The sequence below is a fragment of the Diceros bicornis genome, chromosome 25 (assembly GCF_020826845.1).
Source record: "Diceros bicornis minor isolate mBicDic1 chromosome 25, mDicBic1.mat.cur, whole genome shotgun sequence".
NCBI lineage: Eukaryota > Metazoa > Chordata > Mammalia > Perissodactyla > Rhinocerotidae > Diceros > Diceros bicornis.
Window position 1 is genome coordinate 9865857 of NC_080764.1, and position 16552 is coordinate 9882408.

Genomic DNA, 16552 nt, shown 5'->3' on the forward strand with positions numbered 1-16552 from the left:
GCCCCTCTCCTAGTTTTCTTGACAATACAGCAGAGTTGCCATGACCGCAGAGGTGGTCACACATTTGCCAGGGAACATGAAAGCTGTAAGCGGCAAAAGCAACTCCTTAATACAAGAGGCCTCTGAGATCCTGAAGACTATTTTTCTCCGCAAGGAAATGACAGGACACTGAAGTCTATCGATAACTAACTGGGAGAGAGAAGTGCAAAGCCAGGAAAGTCCCAGAAAGGCTGGAGTAAGATGATAATGAGGCCACTATAGATGCTAAAAAAAGAAAATCAGACAATGAATGCTCAATGGGATATGAACATTTTATTGGAAAATATATGAGTATTTCTTTCAAGGTAGGGTTCAAAAATATTGAGATTCTTCCTGATGTTTCTCCTTGGCTTCTCTTCCTCAGCATACCTCTAAAATGTGTGTGGGCTGCACCCTCTGCCCTTGCTCTTCTCACTTGGAGCTATTTCTGGGCAATCTCATGCCCTGCCAGAGCTTCCAAAACCACCTGTTGACTCCTTCCTCTGGTGACACCTTTCTGCCAAGCTCCAGACTCCTATTTCCAGCTGCTTGCTACTGCCAACATTATGTTTCTCAAATTCAAGTCTGATCCCTGCATCTCTTGCTTCACTGTCAGTGGCTTGCAATCATCCCCAGAACATGGGCCACCTTCTCTAACAGTATGAAGTTTTACATGACCTGGTTCTGCTCCTCTGCCACCATCCCTACTCTACCCTACACTACAGTCATGCTGGCTTACTTCTACCAGCTGCCCAAACGCCACCATCCTTTTGTCTCTAATGGTCTTCTCCTTATCTGCCAGACAGACTCCTATTCATACTTTAAGACTCAACTCAAACAACACCTTGCTACAGAAAGCAGCCTTCTGTGGTAGCCAGCCTCCAAGACCGCCCCAAATGATTCTACCCTCTGGTATTCACACCCTTGTGTAGGCCCACTCCACATGGAACCACAGCTAACCTCTGTGACCAACAGAATATGGCAGCAGTGACGGTGTGTAACCTCCAAGGATACACCATAAATGGCATTGCAGCTTCCACCTTGGTCTCTTGTATCACTCGCTCTGGGGGAAGTCAGCTGCCATGTCATGAGGACACCCAAGGAGCACCATGGAGAGGCGCCAACTTGCCAGCCACATGAGTGAGCTACCTTGGAAGCAGATCCCAAACCTTCAGATGACTGCGGCCCCAGCCAACATCTGACTGCAATGTCATGAGAAACCCTCTTCTCTCATGAGCCAGAATCTCCCAACTGAGATGCTCCTGAATTCCTGACCCTGGAGAGAGAATAAATGATTATCGTTGTTTTAAGCCACTAAGTTTTGGGGTGATTTGTTACACATCAATAGATAACTAATACACCTTCATTGCTCTTCTCTGCCTTTAGTTGAGGTTCTCTCTCTATGTGCCTATAAAGTCCTGTGAATAAGTCCATCATAGCACTTACCACCATAGCATTTTTATCCCTTTTTCTTTTTTGGCCAACTGACCCCACTAGACTAAACTACATCTTGTTTCTCGCTGCATCCTTGGCACTTAGAAGTCTCTCTAACATTTGTTAAATAAATTAGACGAATGAATTAATAGCAAACGAGAGGGCCGGCCCCGTGGCTTAGCGGTTAAGTGCGTGTGCTCCGCTACTGGCAGCCCGGGTTCAGATCCCGGGTGCGCACCGACGCACCGCTTCTCCGGCCACGCTGAGGCCGCGTCCCACATACAGCAACTAGAAGGATGTGCAGCTATGACATACAACTATCCACTGGGGCTTTGGGGGGAAAAATAAATAAATAAATAAAATCTTTAAAAAAAAAAATAGCAAATGAGAATAAAAGTCATATTTCATACCATGGTAATAACTAACTACATTTTATTTACTCCATATTTACTCTCCCCTCTTCTGGGTGTCTGGAAAACAGCAATCTTCCCACCACACTTTTTGAAACTGCATCCTTTTCTCACTCTTCCCAACAGCACGGTTCTGGGAAGCTGTTTATACTGATATGACTTCATCGTGCTGAGCCTAGCTGATTGGTTCTGGGCGAGCACAAACCTGAGTGGGGCCAATCGTAAGACTCAATAGCCATTGCCAAATGTGATCAGACCAGCCATGAGCCCTTGACCCCAACTGGCCTAATAAACCCCTCTCGGTGGCTTTGAATTTGAGACTTAGAGAGCCAAGCAAGTCTGTCCCTTTGGTGATGGAAGCACACACTTATAAATACACACACGCATGTATGTATGTTAGTATAATTATATGTATGTACATATATATTAAGTCATTTTTTTAAATAAGATACTCAATGCTTGGGCTGGCCCCGTGGCTTAGCAGTTAAGTGCATGCGCTTCGCTACTGGCGGCCCGGGTTCGGATCCTGGGCGCACACCAATGCACTGCTACTCTGGCCATGCTGAGACCGCGTCCCACATACAGCAACTAGAAGGATGTGCAGCTGTGACATAGAACTATCCACTGGGGCTTTGGGGGGAAAATAAATAAATAAATAAAATTATTAAAAAAAAAAAAAAGGTAATGCTGGTACAAACTAGTTTTGTGATTTAAAAAAACCAGTTCACTCATGAATTGCTGTAAATTGGAGAGATCTGAGCAGGGGCATGACATGGTTTGACTTAGGTTTCTAAAGAAATCACATTGGCTGCTGTGTGAAGAATGAACTACAGAAGAATTAAGAGCTATCACAGTTGTCTAGGTAAGACACAGTGTCTTGGACTAAAGTAGTTGAGATGGTTACAAGTAAGTGGATTCTGGATATAATTTGGAGGTGCAGAGGTAGATAATGGAAAGAAAGAATCAATGATGTCTCCTAGGGTTTTGATCTGAGCAACTGTGCAGGTCCCATTAACCAAGGTGAGGGAAGGCTGGACGGAGAGCAGGTTTCAGGGTTAGGAATCAAGAGATCTGCTTTGGCCATGTTAAGTTGGGATGCTTATTAGACCTCTAAGTGGAGATGTCAAGTAAGCAACCGTGTGTTCGAGTATGGAGTTCACAGAAGCCCAGTTCACAGAACTGGAGATGTGAACTTGGGGATCATCAGGACTAGATGTCATGGCCGAGGAGAGAATGTAGAAGAGGGGGCCTAGGACCAAATCCTGGAACATTCCAACATTCAGAGGTTAGGCAGAAAAAGAAACAGGAAACAAAATTTGAGGAGTGCCCAGCGAAGGAGAAGGAAGACTAACAGTATGTGGTGCTGCAGAAACCACGAGAAAAAAGTGTTTCCAGAGGGACGGAGTGATCATAAGTGTCACATGCTACCGAGAGGTCAAGTAGTATGAGGACAGAGAATTGTTCACTGGCTTGGCAAGCTGGTGGTTGTTGGTAATCTTGACAAGAGCTTGAAGTTTTAATGGTGAGGGTGAAAGTTCAATTGGAGTGGGTTGAAGAGGGAACAGAAGAAAAGCGGAGTCATCAGCATCAAGATAGCACATGATTTCAACAATGTAAAAGACAATACATGTTGAAGGTAACATAAAAATGCATATTGGCTGGGTTAGGTGGTAGGAGTATGGGATTTATTGGTCTTGATTTTTAATGTTCTCTTTTTTAGAAGAGGTATTGTGTTCAAAAATAATTACATCACATAGAAACTTGTACACAAATGCTCACAGCAGCATTATTTATAACAGCCCCCAAGTGGAAACAATCCAAATGTCCATCAACAGATGCACAAATAAAATGTGTATATCCATGCAATGGAATATCATTCAGCCATAAAAAGGAATGAAGTACTGATACATGCTACAACATGGATGAGCCTTGAAAACACGCTCAGTGAAAGAGGCCAGTCATGAAAGACCACATACTGTATGATTCCATTTACATGAAATGCCAAGAATAGGCAAGTCCACAGAGACAGGAAGTAGCTTAGAGGTTGCCAGAGGCTGGAGGGAGGAAGAAATAGGGAATGACTGCTAATGGATATGGGGTTTCTTTTTGGGGTGATGAAAATATTCTGGAGTTAGGTAGTGGTGATGGTTGCACAACACAGTGAATATACTGAAAACCTCTGACTTGTATACTTTAAAAGGGTGACTTTTATGGTGCATGATTTATATATCAAAAAAAATTACAGCTTAAGGATAGAACATCGAGGAATATGAATGTGTCCTCCTTGAGCTTTTTCCGAGGTCCACAAATGCAGCAGAGATGTGGCTTCTCTAAATCTCGCCTTCCTCTTCCTCTCACAGAGCTACTACTTATCACCTCAAAAAGCCATCTCGGCAGGGATTTAATGTTTAGACAAAACCAAGGAAAGCAAAAGGGAAAAGAAAAGGTGCAAACTATTAGAAACAGCTTATCTATAACTGTGAAAAGGATCCCTTTCTCTCATTTGTAACTAACACTGCTCAGCATGAATTTGACATCTTAGCAACCTGTGAAGTCCCGAACTCCCTAAGCTGCTAAAAGGTAAAGTCTGTTATTTTTCAAGTTACTGTAATAAGTTTCCCCCTAATAGTCTAGTAATCACTGGAAAAACAACTGACAACTCTGTTTTCAAGCCTCTGTGTTTGTTTGTTTGTTTTAAGGCTAAATAAAATCCCCAGGCATCTGGCTTCACGTGGGGTGCGGCTGCTTTCTCTCACACTGAAGTGCAGTACTTTACCCAAAGCAAAAGCCACTGAAAGCAGTTTAAAAGAAAAGAGAGGCTTACAAACCAGGAAACCAGAAAAGTACAGCAATTTGCAAGATAGGCTCTAAGGAAAAAAAATGCCATTTCCCAATCTACTTTTACAGAAATGCCTCCCTGTCCCCTGAGTTTTCTCCACAGCCCGGGCACTTGGTCCCCAGCCACCACCTGAGCTGGGGTCAAGTGGGTGTCAGAGCCCGAGGCTCAGGAGTGCTTCTTCCCAGCACTTCCAGGCACTTTGCACAGGACTGTTCTATTCCACTGAGAACACAGTAAGATGCAAACACAAATGATAAACTTAAATTGTAGCAGGATAAATCTAAGCTACAAGTCAGATGAAAATCTCTGGAGTATAAGTATAGTCACTGTTTTTATCATGGGAAGAGAAGTTCTAGACTCTCCTCTGAGTTTTGTAATTATACTAACACAACAACATTAATGGAAATCATAATTTTAAAAAATTCTGCCACAAGTTTGCCACCCCAATAAATCACATTTTCCTCTCTTCTATACTCTTTTGGTTTTTCTCTACTTGTATACACAGTTCCTACATATTAGATTTTTAAATATTTTTTCTCTACTTAACACTAGATTATCAGTATTTTCGCCAGTAACTATGCAGTCTTTATAGCCATATGTTCTATCATGTACTAATCTAGTCATCTGTTGATACGACATTTAAGCACCGAACAGCAATATCTGCAATAAAAACAATGCTGTGAAGAACTCTCCCTTTGACGATTTTTTAAATGAAATTAACAAATCTGTCTCGCTTGGGAGAGAATTTGGATTAAAAAAAAAATCTGCTTTTTCTACTTTATAGTGTCAGCTTTGTAAATAGAAATCAAAGTATGAGATTAGGTTAATACGAAATTATTGGTACTAGAGTTTAATATAATGCTACTTGAAGCAAGGTAATTAACCTAATGACCCCTAAACTTAAAATTTTAGAATATTATAATTATAGCACAGTGAAGAATTACTATTTTAATTGTTGCCTCCAGAATGCTTCCCCGAGAAGGGGTTTATCTTTGGGAAAACACCTTGATAAACTCCTTAAAGGTGGAAGGTAAACCTTGAAGGCAGAGACTAGAAGAAAGAAGAGATCTGTCAACTGCCTAGTAAAAATTTGGAGGTAGAGGAGAAGAGACAACAGAGGTGGCCTGGACTATAGAGGGAAGAGGAAGAGAAGTCCAAAGACCAGGTGAGGAGCTGCATCCTGCAGAACCGAGTGACCTGGGAGACATTAACACTGTGCGTCTGGGGCCGGCCCCGTGGCTTGGCGGTTGAGTGTGCGTGCTCCGCTGCTGGCGGCCCGGGTTTGGATCCTGGGCTCGTGCCGACGCACCGCTTCTCCGGCCATGCTGGGGCCGCGTCCCGCGTGCAGCAACTGGAAGGATGTGCAGCTATGACGTACGACTATCTGCTGGGGCTTTGGGGGAAATAATAAATAAATAAACAAAATTATGGAAAAAAAAAAAACACTGTGTGTCTGGGGGTGGGGACCAAATGCTTCTTCAGAAAAGGACAATTTAAAACCCAATTTAAGGGGCCAGCCCCGTGGCCTAGTGGTTAAGTTAGTGTGCTCCGCCCGGATTCAGTTCCTGGGCACAGACCTACACCACTCGTCTGCGGCCATGCTGTGGCGGCAACCCACACCCAAAATAGAAGAAGACTGGCACAGATGTTAGCTAAGGGTGAATCTTCCTCAGCAAACAAACAAAATAAAACCTAATTTAAGATACTGTGTTGTTGCAAGGTAAAATCCCTTTGCCATCCCATATCTTCAGTAAAGCCTGCCCTACTCATAAGAGCCTTGAGAGTGGTTTGAGGGAAGATCAAAGAAAATGGATAATAATTACTACTCTACAGGGTTGTTATGAGGCTTAAATGAGTTACATTTGAGAAATCTGGGTGAGGGGGTCGGAATTCTCACATAATGTAGGATACAGGGCTTGCATCCATTTTCTTAAAATTTCAAGATAAGTGATTTCAGCTGATCATGTAATGCTGAAGTTTTATTAACTTGTCTCACTTCTTTATACAGGTACATAAAATGACAACTTTTTAGAAATACAGGCTACACTTCAGCAATCATGGAGTCTATGGCTCTCTCACTTTACAATGATGTTCCCTCTCCCTTAAATGATCTCGATCAGTGGTTCTCAAACTGCAGAGTGTATCAGAATCAACTGGAGGGCTTCTTAAAACCGACACAGCTGAGGCCCACCCTGACAATTTCTAATCTGCAGGTCTCAGAGCCTAAGAATGTGCCTTTCTTACAAGGTGCCAGGTGATGCTGATGCTGTGGCTCCAGGGAACGCATGCTGAGAACCACTGAGCTGAATTCCCCTTTGACCATTCTTCTTTCAAACTCTAACTCAGATGTGACCTTCTCTAATGCCTTCCCTTCCAACTTCCATGCCCCCTACCTCCCTTCTCTGATAGAATTAATCATTGAACGTGCTCCTTATTTCACACTATACTGTAACTTATTCATGTACATATCTGCCCTATATCCAGCACCTAGCCCAGTGCCTGACCTGTGGCAGGTGTTGACAGAGGAGGGGATACCAAACTCCTGGAAGATGCCCATGTACAACAAGCTCCTTTTTAAGTTCCTGTGCTTAACTCCTGCTTGTAATGCCCTCCACTTTACCTGACTGCTCATTCTTCAAGGCTCAGCTCAGGCATTTCCTCCTTCAGGAAGCCTTCTCTGACACTCCCCCTGCCTCTGGTTTGTGTCAGGTGCCCCTATTCCTCTGTCTATCTATTACATATAACACAACCTATCTATAACATATTTCTCGTAATAATAGCTAACAAGCAGAGCTCATTAAAACCTTTACACACCCTTTGGTCCAGCAATTCCCACTTTTGGAAATTTATCCTACACTTCAGCAAAACGACTCATATACAAGGACACTCCCTACAGTATTGTTTGTGATGGCAAAATATTAGAAAACCTAAATATCCATCGGTAGGGGACTGGTTAAATAAATTACAGTCCACCTATATAATGCAATAGTGTGCAGCTGTCAAAAGAGAATGGGTCAGCTATATATGCATTGATAGGGAATGATCTCCAAGATGTATTGCCAAGTGAAAAAAGCAAGGAGCAAAACAGTAAGAAGAATGGTAAACATTTGTGCAAAAAAGGGGGGAAATTTTCCCACAAAATTTAGAAGGCTATCTGTGAGAGGAACCGGGTGGCAGAGAGACTTTTTACTCTTTAGTACCATTTTATTTTTGTGTTTTTTTTTTTAATTTTTTTTTTAATTTATTTTTTTCCCCAAAAACCCCAGTAGATAGTTGTATGTCATAGTTGCACATCCTTCTAGTTGCTGTATGTGGGACGCGGCCTCAGCATGGCGGGAGAAGCAGTGCGTCGGTGCACGCCCAGGATCCGAACCCGGGCCGCCAGCAGCGGAGCTCGCGCACTTAACCGCTAAGCCACGGGGCTGGCCCTTATTTTTGTTTTTGTGAGGAAGATCAGCCCTGAGCTAACATCCATGCCAATCCTTTTTTTTTTTTTTTGCTGAAGAAGACTGGCCCTTAGCTAACATCCATGCCTTTCTTCCTCCACTTTATGTGGGACGCCGCCACAGCATGGCCTGACAAGTAGTGCGTCAGTGCGTGCCCAGGATCTGAACCTGGGCCGCCAACAGCAGAGTGTGCGCACTTAACTGCTATGCCACGGGGCCGGCCCCTTTTATTTTTAATTTTTTTTTTTTGTGAGGCAGATCAGCCCTGAGCTAACATCCACACCAATCCTCCTCTTTTTTGCTGAGGAAGACTGGCCCTGGGCTAACATCTGTGCCCATCTTCCTCCACTTTACATGGCACGCCGCCACAGCATGGCCTGACAAGCGGTGCATCAGTGCGCACCGGGGATCCGAACCCGGGCTGCCAGCAGCAGAGTGCACGCACTTAACCGCTATGCCGCTGGGCCAGCCCCCTCTTTAGTACCATTTTAATTTTGAACTATTTAATGTATTACTTATTCAAACAAAGTTAAACATGAAAAAAATTTTAAAGACCTTTAGATAGCCATAGAATAAAAAGACTAACGTGCCCCCCCCCATTTAGTTCAACCTAAAAAACAATGAGTACAAGGATGTTCAACAACATTTGGATTTTTTTCAAGATGACTTTTGCCATGTTTCTATGAAATGTCAATGTCAAGTTCCATTTCCTCTCTTTATTTTGTGTCTCTGCTTTATTCGTGTCCTCAGCACATGCCTGGTCTACTAACCGGTCAATCCAGCATAGCTGCTGTTCAGTAGATCCAATGAAGACATTTGAGTTCTCACCACACCCGACCCCTTAGTAGCATCTTCCGCTGTAACCACTTCTCCTGAGGCACTCTCTTCCCAGGCTGTGCAAGTGTCCTGACCCTTTGGTCTTCCTCCTGCCTTCTGAGGCTGCTCCTTCTGAGTCTCCTTAAGTTCCTACCCCTCTGCCGGTTCTTAATGTGCCTTAATGTTCCGTCCTAGACCCTCCTCTAGTTCTCTGCACTCTCATGGCTTCAATGAACATCTGCAGGCAGAGGTCGCCAATTTCTATTTTCAGGACACATTTCTCTCTGAACCGCAGGCTAGCACATCCAGCTGCCTGTTGGGCTGCTCCTCCACATTCTTCAAATTGACCACTCTCCAAAAGTAAGTTGTCATCTTCCCTCATGAATGCTGCCCTGCTCCCGTGGTCCCTATCTCAGGAAACTGGCATTACAACCTACTCACCCACTTTCTCCAGCCAGAACTGGGCCTCATAGTTAATCGATTCTCCTTCATCTTCCCACCTCCACCCCTCAACTCGTTGGCCTTTCCTAATGTTTTTTGAAACTTCCTTTTTCTCTTCAATCTGTTGCTTCTTTCCAGTAGGGGCTGTCATCATTTCTCACCATCATAGTTATTACAAGTCTCAACTGACATCTCTGCCTCCAGTCTTGCCCCCTGCCCCCCATACCCCATCTACTCTCTACCCTGTAGCCAGAGAAATCCTTTTAAAATGCAACTGATGGGCCGGCCCCGTGGCTTAGCGGTTAAATGCGCGCGCTCCGCTGCTGGCAGCCCGGGTTCAGATCCCGGGCGCGCGCCGACGAACCACTTCTCCGGCCATGCTGAGGCCACGTCCCACATACAGCAACTAGAAGGAAGTGCAACTATGACATACAACTATCTACTGGGGCTTTGGGGAAAAAATAAATAAATAAACAAAATTATAAAATGCAACTGATCATTTCCTTCTCTTTAAAACCTTTTCTCTTCACTCTGACTTTAGTAAAAAGTCCAAATTTGTTAACTTGGCTTCTAAGACCCTGCATGACCTAGTAGTGCCTGCTAACCATTCCAGCCTCCTCTCTCAACATCCACCTCTCACTAGCCCTCAACACACACTGTATGCTCCAGCCATAGCATACTTCAGATCTTGGAACCCTGCTTTCTCTCAGTACATCTTGCTAAATGAAGCAACTACTCAGCAGTATGTAAAGAAAGTCTCCAAACTTGGGCCCCACCAAACACCATGGTAAGGCAGCTAGTGGAGCTAATCTTCTAGAACTGGCTCCCTTCTCCAGTCATCCAGTCATTCTTGTTGAAAACATGTTTATTATTCACATCACTCTTTATTTCCCTTAGCGTCAAAGACATCTGAAGTGAAGATTTACCATATCATCCAAATTTCTCAACTATATCAAGCCAATTTCTCCTCCAAAACTGGCATCAGCAGAAGAGCAAAAAGACTCCAGTAATCAACTGGACCTTGAGCTCCACTCCGCTCCCACAGGCTTACAGCTGGGACTGCCTCCCTTCCTGAGTCAATATTTTTTTTGTGACCAGAGATAGAGAGTGTTCCTTTAGGCAAGAGTTAGGTGTGATTGTGCAAGGCAGAGCACAGACTGTGGAAACACAGACCAAGGAAACAGGAACCTCACCCCAGAATTCCACAAGCCCAGGTAAGGCTCTCCCTTTCCTGCATAGCAGCAGCAGTTAAATGAAGCTCTCCTGTGCAGATTTCTGAACGATGCTCATGCACTCTAGGTCTTCCTGTAAAATAATTAATCATCCACACTAATCTGGTCACTTCCCGGAGTCCTTCCCAGGATCATTCCCCTAAGATTTACAGCCTGGCAGTACCCGGGGGATGATAAGGAAAGCAAAAGCAAGGTACTGTGCATGGAACTTCTGTCATTCCCACCACCAGGCGTGGGGGCGACAAGCCTTAGAAGTAAAAGTGAAACAAATAATGGTTACCTAACTGCAAGTCAACATTCAGATAGCTCTGAAAAATAGCAGATGACAGTTTTTCAGGAAAATAAAGCTCCTTGAGGGCTGACTGGCAAAAAAGGCCACTGAGAAATTTATATTTAAAGTTTATATAGTCACCTTTTGTATTCATGGGGATTGGGTCCAAGACACCCATGGATAACAAAACCCATGGAAGCTCAAGTCCCCTATAAAAAATGGCCTGGTGTTTGCATATAAGCTACACACATCCTCCTGTATACTTTATAATCTAGATTTAAATCTAGATTTATAATACCTAATACAATGTAAATAGCTGTTATACTGTATTGTTTAGGGAATAATGACAAGAAAAAAAAGTCTGTACATGTTCAGTACACACAACCATTGCAGGCCTTTTGATCCATGGTTGGGTGAATCTGCGGGTGCGGAACCCACAGATACGGAACCCACAGACACAGAGGGCCAGGCAACTGTATTAACACAGGAGCTTATGGCACTTAAAAGGAGATCATAAATATGTATAGTTAACAAGGTCCCTTTTCCTAACGTAATTAAATGATAGTGGTCAACAAACTATCTTATCTTTAAGTCATTTATTTGGCCATACCATCTATATAATTACTGGGAATTTTTCATTTGCAGATATGAAAATACTTATGTAATAACCCTAAAGTATGGTAATCCAATCCTACTTACTTTGTGGCAGTGTGGATGGAGGTATTAGATGGGAGTACCAATGAAAGAAGGAAAAATAATATTTATTGAGCATTAACCATACTGCTAAGAAACCTGAGAAAACCAGGGCTCAGAGAGGTTAAGCATCTTGCCCATATCACACACTCAGTGAGTCAGGACTGACTCCTAAGCTGTCCCTCTCTACCACACTGACTAGGACAACTGCAGTTGTCAATTCTGCGGTACAATTTCCAGGGAAGACCATGAAGCTACTTGCACATGTGCGACAGAACAAGACCTTGACTTGGGGTATGGGGCCCAGTGGGAGCCAGCCATGGTTAAAACATAACACAAGCAATTGTATTAAGAAACATCAATTTTTGTGAAAATTCCAAATTAAACAGATAAATTAGGAGAGAATTCCCAAATTACAACAGCAATGAATTTCTCTAACAGACCTGCACCTATATTTAGAGACCATTAGCTTTTTCTAGGTGCAGGACAAAGGCACTTAGAACAGAGAGTCATGAATGACAGAAGGATCCTTTGAGTTCACCTCCCTCTCAGTTTTTTTTGGAAAAAGAAACTGAGGTCGGAGCTGGTCCCGTGGCGTAGCAGTTAAGTGCGCGCGCTCCGCTGCTGGCGGCCCAGGTTCGGATCCCAGGTGTGCACTGAGGCACTGCTCGTCAGGCCATGCTGTGGCGGCGTCCCATATAAAGTGGAGGAAGATGGGCACAGATGTTAGCCCACGGCCAGTCTTCCTCAGCAAAAAAGAAGAGGATTGGCATGGATGTTAGCTCAGAGCTGATCTTCCTCACAAAAAAAAAAAAAGAAACTGAGGTCAAAGAGGTCAAAAGACTGATTTAAAGCCATATAGAGAGTAGGTCACACAGCCAGACCAGAAGCTAAGTCTCCTATTTCCACTGTTCCAACCTAAAATTGAATCAAAACCTTGGGAAAGACATGGGAACAGGCAAATTGAATACACTCAGACCAGCATCATTAGCAACAGAAATCCCAGGAAAGATGTCACGGGAGGTTCTCCGTTCTCCTCCCACTGTAAATCTTAGCGTTAGGCAGACCATACCTTTTTTTTTTTTTTTTTTTTTTGGTGGGCCTGCCTTCCATCAGATAATCTACAATTTTGGGGGTAGCTCTTCATATCTAACAATACCACTGAGTTAAACAATCAGGTCCATACACTGAACTCCTACATAGCAGGAATTACACTACCATTCTCAATTAACACTGCCTTGTCCAGCCCCATGTCAGTTCTCATTGCTCTCTCTGCCCATGTTCAAATGGCCTGGACAAAGTCAAGAAACATTCTACTTATCTTCACTGTTGCTCAGCAACTTTCATTCATCTCTAACTGACTTTATGTCATGTTTCCTAAAGTGCTACTTTTCAAGCCTTTCCCACATTTCTTCGGATCCCCAACTGCTCTCAGCTGTCACTCACTCCCAGCTGATGACCTGGTTTCCAGCCTTAATGAAGTTGAGGCCATTCAGCTCAAGCTTCCTCAACTTCCTCCTTCTCCACATCAAAACTGCTCAGTCTTTTTACCTTCTCTTTCTACTCTCCCTCTTAGAAGAAGCAGCAGCCCTCCTCTCTTCCCAGGTTAACTCCTCCACCTACCATAACCTTTCAATTCATTTCCCTGAGAGCATCTTCAGTCTTCTCCTCTCCACTGGTTTCATCTCCGGTGCGTATACTCAGATCTCCTGTGTCCTTAATTAAAACAAACCATAACAAAGCAACTACTCCTGGACCCATTCAAGCCTCCTACCTTTCCGTTTTTTCCTCTGCGTCATTGCCATATTTTTCAAAAGCAGAGTAGAATTCTGCACCCATGCCTCATCAATCAACTCACTCCTTAAGCTTTTTTGACCTCGCTTCTCCTCTCACCACCTAAACTTTCTAAGGTCTCCAGCGGTTTCTTGTCACCATATGGAATCCTCTTCCTTCAGCTCATTTCCTTAAACTGCCTGCACCATTTGACTCTGCTGACTTACCTGGCTTTCTTGAAACTGCTCTCCTATGACTCTGAGGGCAATGACCATATTAGTTTTTCTTCTCTGCTGTGTCTTCGCTGACTCCTCTTCTTCCTCCAGACTCCGCAAAAAAGACAATCCCCAAATCAATCTTCTCTTTTTTATTTTATTTTTTTTTGTGAGGAAGATTAGCCCTGAGCTAACACCCATTGCCATTCTTCCTCTTTTTGCAGAGGAAGATTGGCCCTGGGCTAACATCCGTGCCCATCTTCCTCTACTTTATATGGGACGCCACCACAGCATGGCTTGACAAGCAGTGCGTCGGTCCGTGCCCGGGATCCAAACCCTGGGCCGCCAAAGCAGAGCGTGCAAACCTAACCACTAGGCCACTAGGCTGGCCCCTAATCTTCTCTTTTTTAATCCACTCCTAATGGATTCCTATTGGGGAATCCATTCCTGTTCCTAATGTGGATTTAGCTATCACTGCTATACGGATAAGCTACAAATCTTATCTCTAGCCATGACAACACTCCTGATATTTCCAACTTCCCGTTGGATAGCTTCAGTTGACTTATCACCTAACACATCAAAATCTGTATTTTTTAAATGAATCTATTCTTATTCCATCCCAGATGATTCTTTTTGATTTTCCTCTTTCTTCTTCCAAGTCAGCTCTTATTTTCCCTTCACTTACCCTATGCTTCAGCCACCTGGACCGCGCACTGCTATCTCAACATGCTTCTGTCACTTCATATTGTTTCCTCTGCTTAGAAGCCCACTTCCCATTTCTGAATGTCCAGGTTCTATCCATCTTTCAGGGCTCAGCTCAAATGCCACTTCTGTGAAGCCTTCCCTAATCCTTTTTCTCAACAATGCCACACTTACATTTATCTCATTTAACTAGTTGTGTGTGCCTTATCTCTCCTAGTAGACTGGAAGCTCCTTAAAGGCTGAATCCTATTCAGCATTTAATACTTACTAAGGATTCAATAAATGTCTGTTGAGTGACTAAGTCAATAACCTGTTTCATGAGGTACTTACATGAATACACTTTCCTTAGTATTTTCAGATTTGGTGAAGGAATCTACGTTCACCTTATTTATACATGGTACAGTGGGAGCAAGAAGGCCTGGGTTTGACAACTTGTCTGCCACTTAGCTGTGTGGCCTTTGGGCAAAATATTTCATCTCTCAACAGTCTCAGTTTCCCTATCAGTAAAATTAGGGTATTGTACCTGCAGATTAAAGTACTGAAAAAGTACTTAAAACCCCTATCATAGTTTATACAAACTTGGAGTAGAGACTGTATTTTCCAAAGATGGGCCACGACAATATAACCTATCCCACATGCTCTTCTTAAAATCTGACACTGACACTCCCTCCATTGAGGGTGGGGTCTATGTTCCCTACTTTTGTACCCAGGTAAAGCTCTGTGACTGCCTCAACCAAGAGAATATGGTGGAAGTGACCATGTGGCTTCCAAGGTCATGTCATAAAATGCCATGCACTTTTACATTGCTTTCTTGTGACATTAGCTCTTGGAACACACCTACTACGCTGTGACGTAGGTAAGGTCACATGCACAGGCCACATGTGAGTGTTCAGCCAACAGTCTCAGCCAAGCTCCGGCTGACAGGCATTACTGACCCCAAGCCATGTGAGTGAGGAAACTTTCCAGATGACTCCAGCCCCATCTAATTGCAACTGCTTGCAATACCCTGAGCAAAAACTGCCTGGTGTAGTCCAATCAACTTCTGTGTGAGAGAATAATAAAATGATTACTGTTGTTTGTTTTGTTTTGTTTTTTGTGAGGGAGATCAGCCCTGAGCTAACACCTGTGCTAATCCTCCTCTTTTCGCTGAGGAAGACCAGCTCTGAGCTAACATCTATTGCCAATCCTCCTCCTTTTTTTCTTCCCCAAAGCCCCAGTAGACAGTTGTATGTCGTAGGTGCACATCCTTCTAGTTGCTGTATGTGGGACGCAGCCTCAGCATGGCCGGAGAAGCGGTGCGACGGTGCGTGCCCAGGATCCAAACCCGGGCCGCCAGTAGCGGAGCGCGCAAACTCAACCGCTAAGCCACGGGGCCGGCCTGCTGTTGCTGTTTTAAGCCACTGAATTCTGGAGTGATTGTTACGCAGCTATAGATAAAGAATTGGTGCTCAGTATGTTATAGCTATTATTAATATAATGCCATTTTAAATTTCAGTCAGTTTGCTCTTATCCTTTACTTTTTCAGACTGACAAGTCCTAATCTTTTACTCTAACCTCACATGGCACTGTTTCATTTAACATAAATGAATGTTCACTCTGGGTCAGACCCCATTTTAGACCCTGCAAGACAACAGTGAACAAATCCAAACCTCAGCCTTGTGGAGCTTTTATTCTAGCCACGTAAGGAGACAACCAAACGATTCAATAATATAAAATAACAGCAATTATTAACATAATTTAATAAATTGCACAGTAATTTATACATCAAGTCAGGTAATGATAAGTGTTACCTCTCATGCTTATTATTTTGTCCTTTTCTAGAAATGAGAGGAATCAATATTCTACCAGAAAAATACAAAGTATTCAGAGCCATCTCAATTTAAAATAAAGGATGGGATAATATTTTCTGTCTTGTTTCCAAAACATTTCTGAACAATGCCTTACACATTTATTGTTCTTTTTGACCATGATAGTCAAATGGAAAAATCTATAAACTCCCAGGTCCCTTCATTAGGTCATAATCTTTCATTTTATCAAACTAATTTGGATTTTTTGTTGCTTCAGTGAGCTTCCAGATTTACCTGTTAAATTTAGAATAATAAATTAATGTAATATTTTAATTTGTATCTTTCCAGATCCCAAATACAATATCTATGTTGTTAAAATACTTATGCTTTTTTCTGATGATTTATATAGAGTAGTAAAATTTTCCTGTAACTTTTCCCCAAGCACTTGGTTCTTCTCAATATGAATGAATATAAT

At 43.1% G+C, this 16552-nt stretch overlaps 1 protein-coding gene across 4 annotated transcripts in view; it reads right to left on the bottom strand.

Annotated features, from left to right (window-relative positions):
* SGSM3 (small G protein signaling modulator 3) overlaps positions 1 to 16552 on the bottom strand; it is a 45553-nt gene that overhangs the window by 21218 nt on the left and 7783 nt on the right. The window contains exon 1 of one of the 4 annotated variants that reach the window (XM_058568312.1): positions 1168 to 1330. The exons of the other annotated variants lie outside the window; for them this stretch is intronic. The gene's annotated coding sequence lies outside the window, so the exon portion shown is untranslated. Of the gene's footprint in view, positions 1 to 1167; positions 1331 to 16552 lie in introns of those variants that run through there. 4 annotated transcript variants of the gene reach the window in all.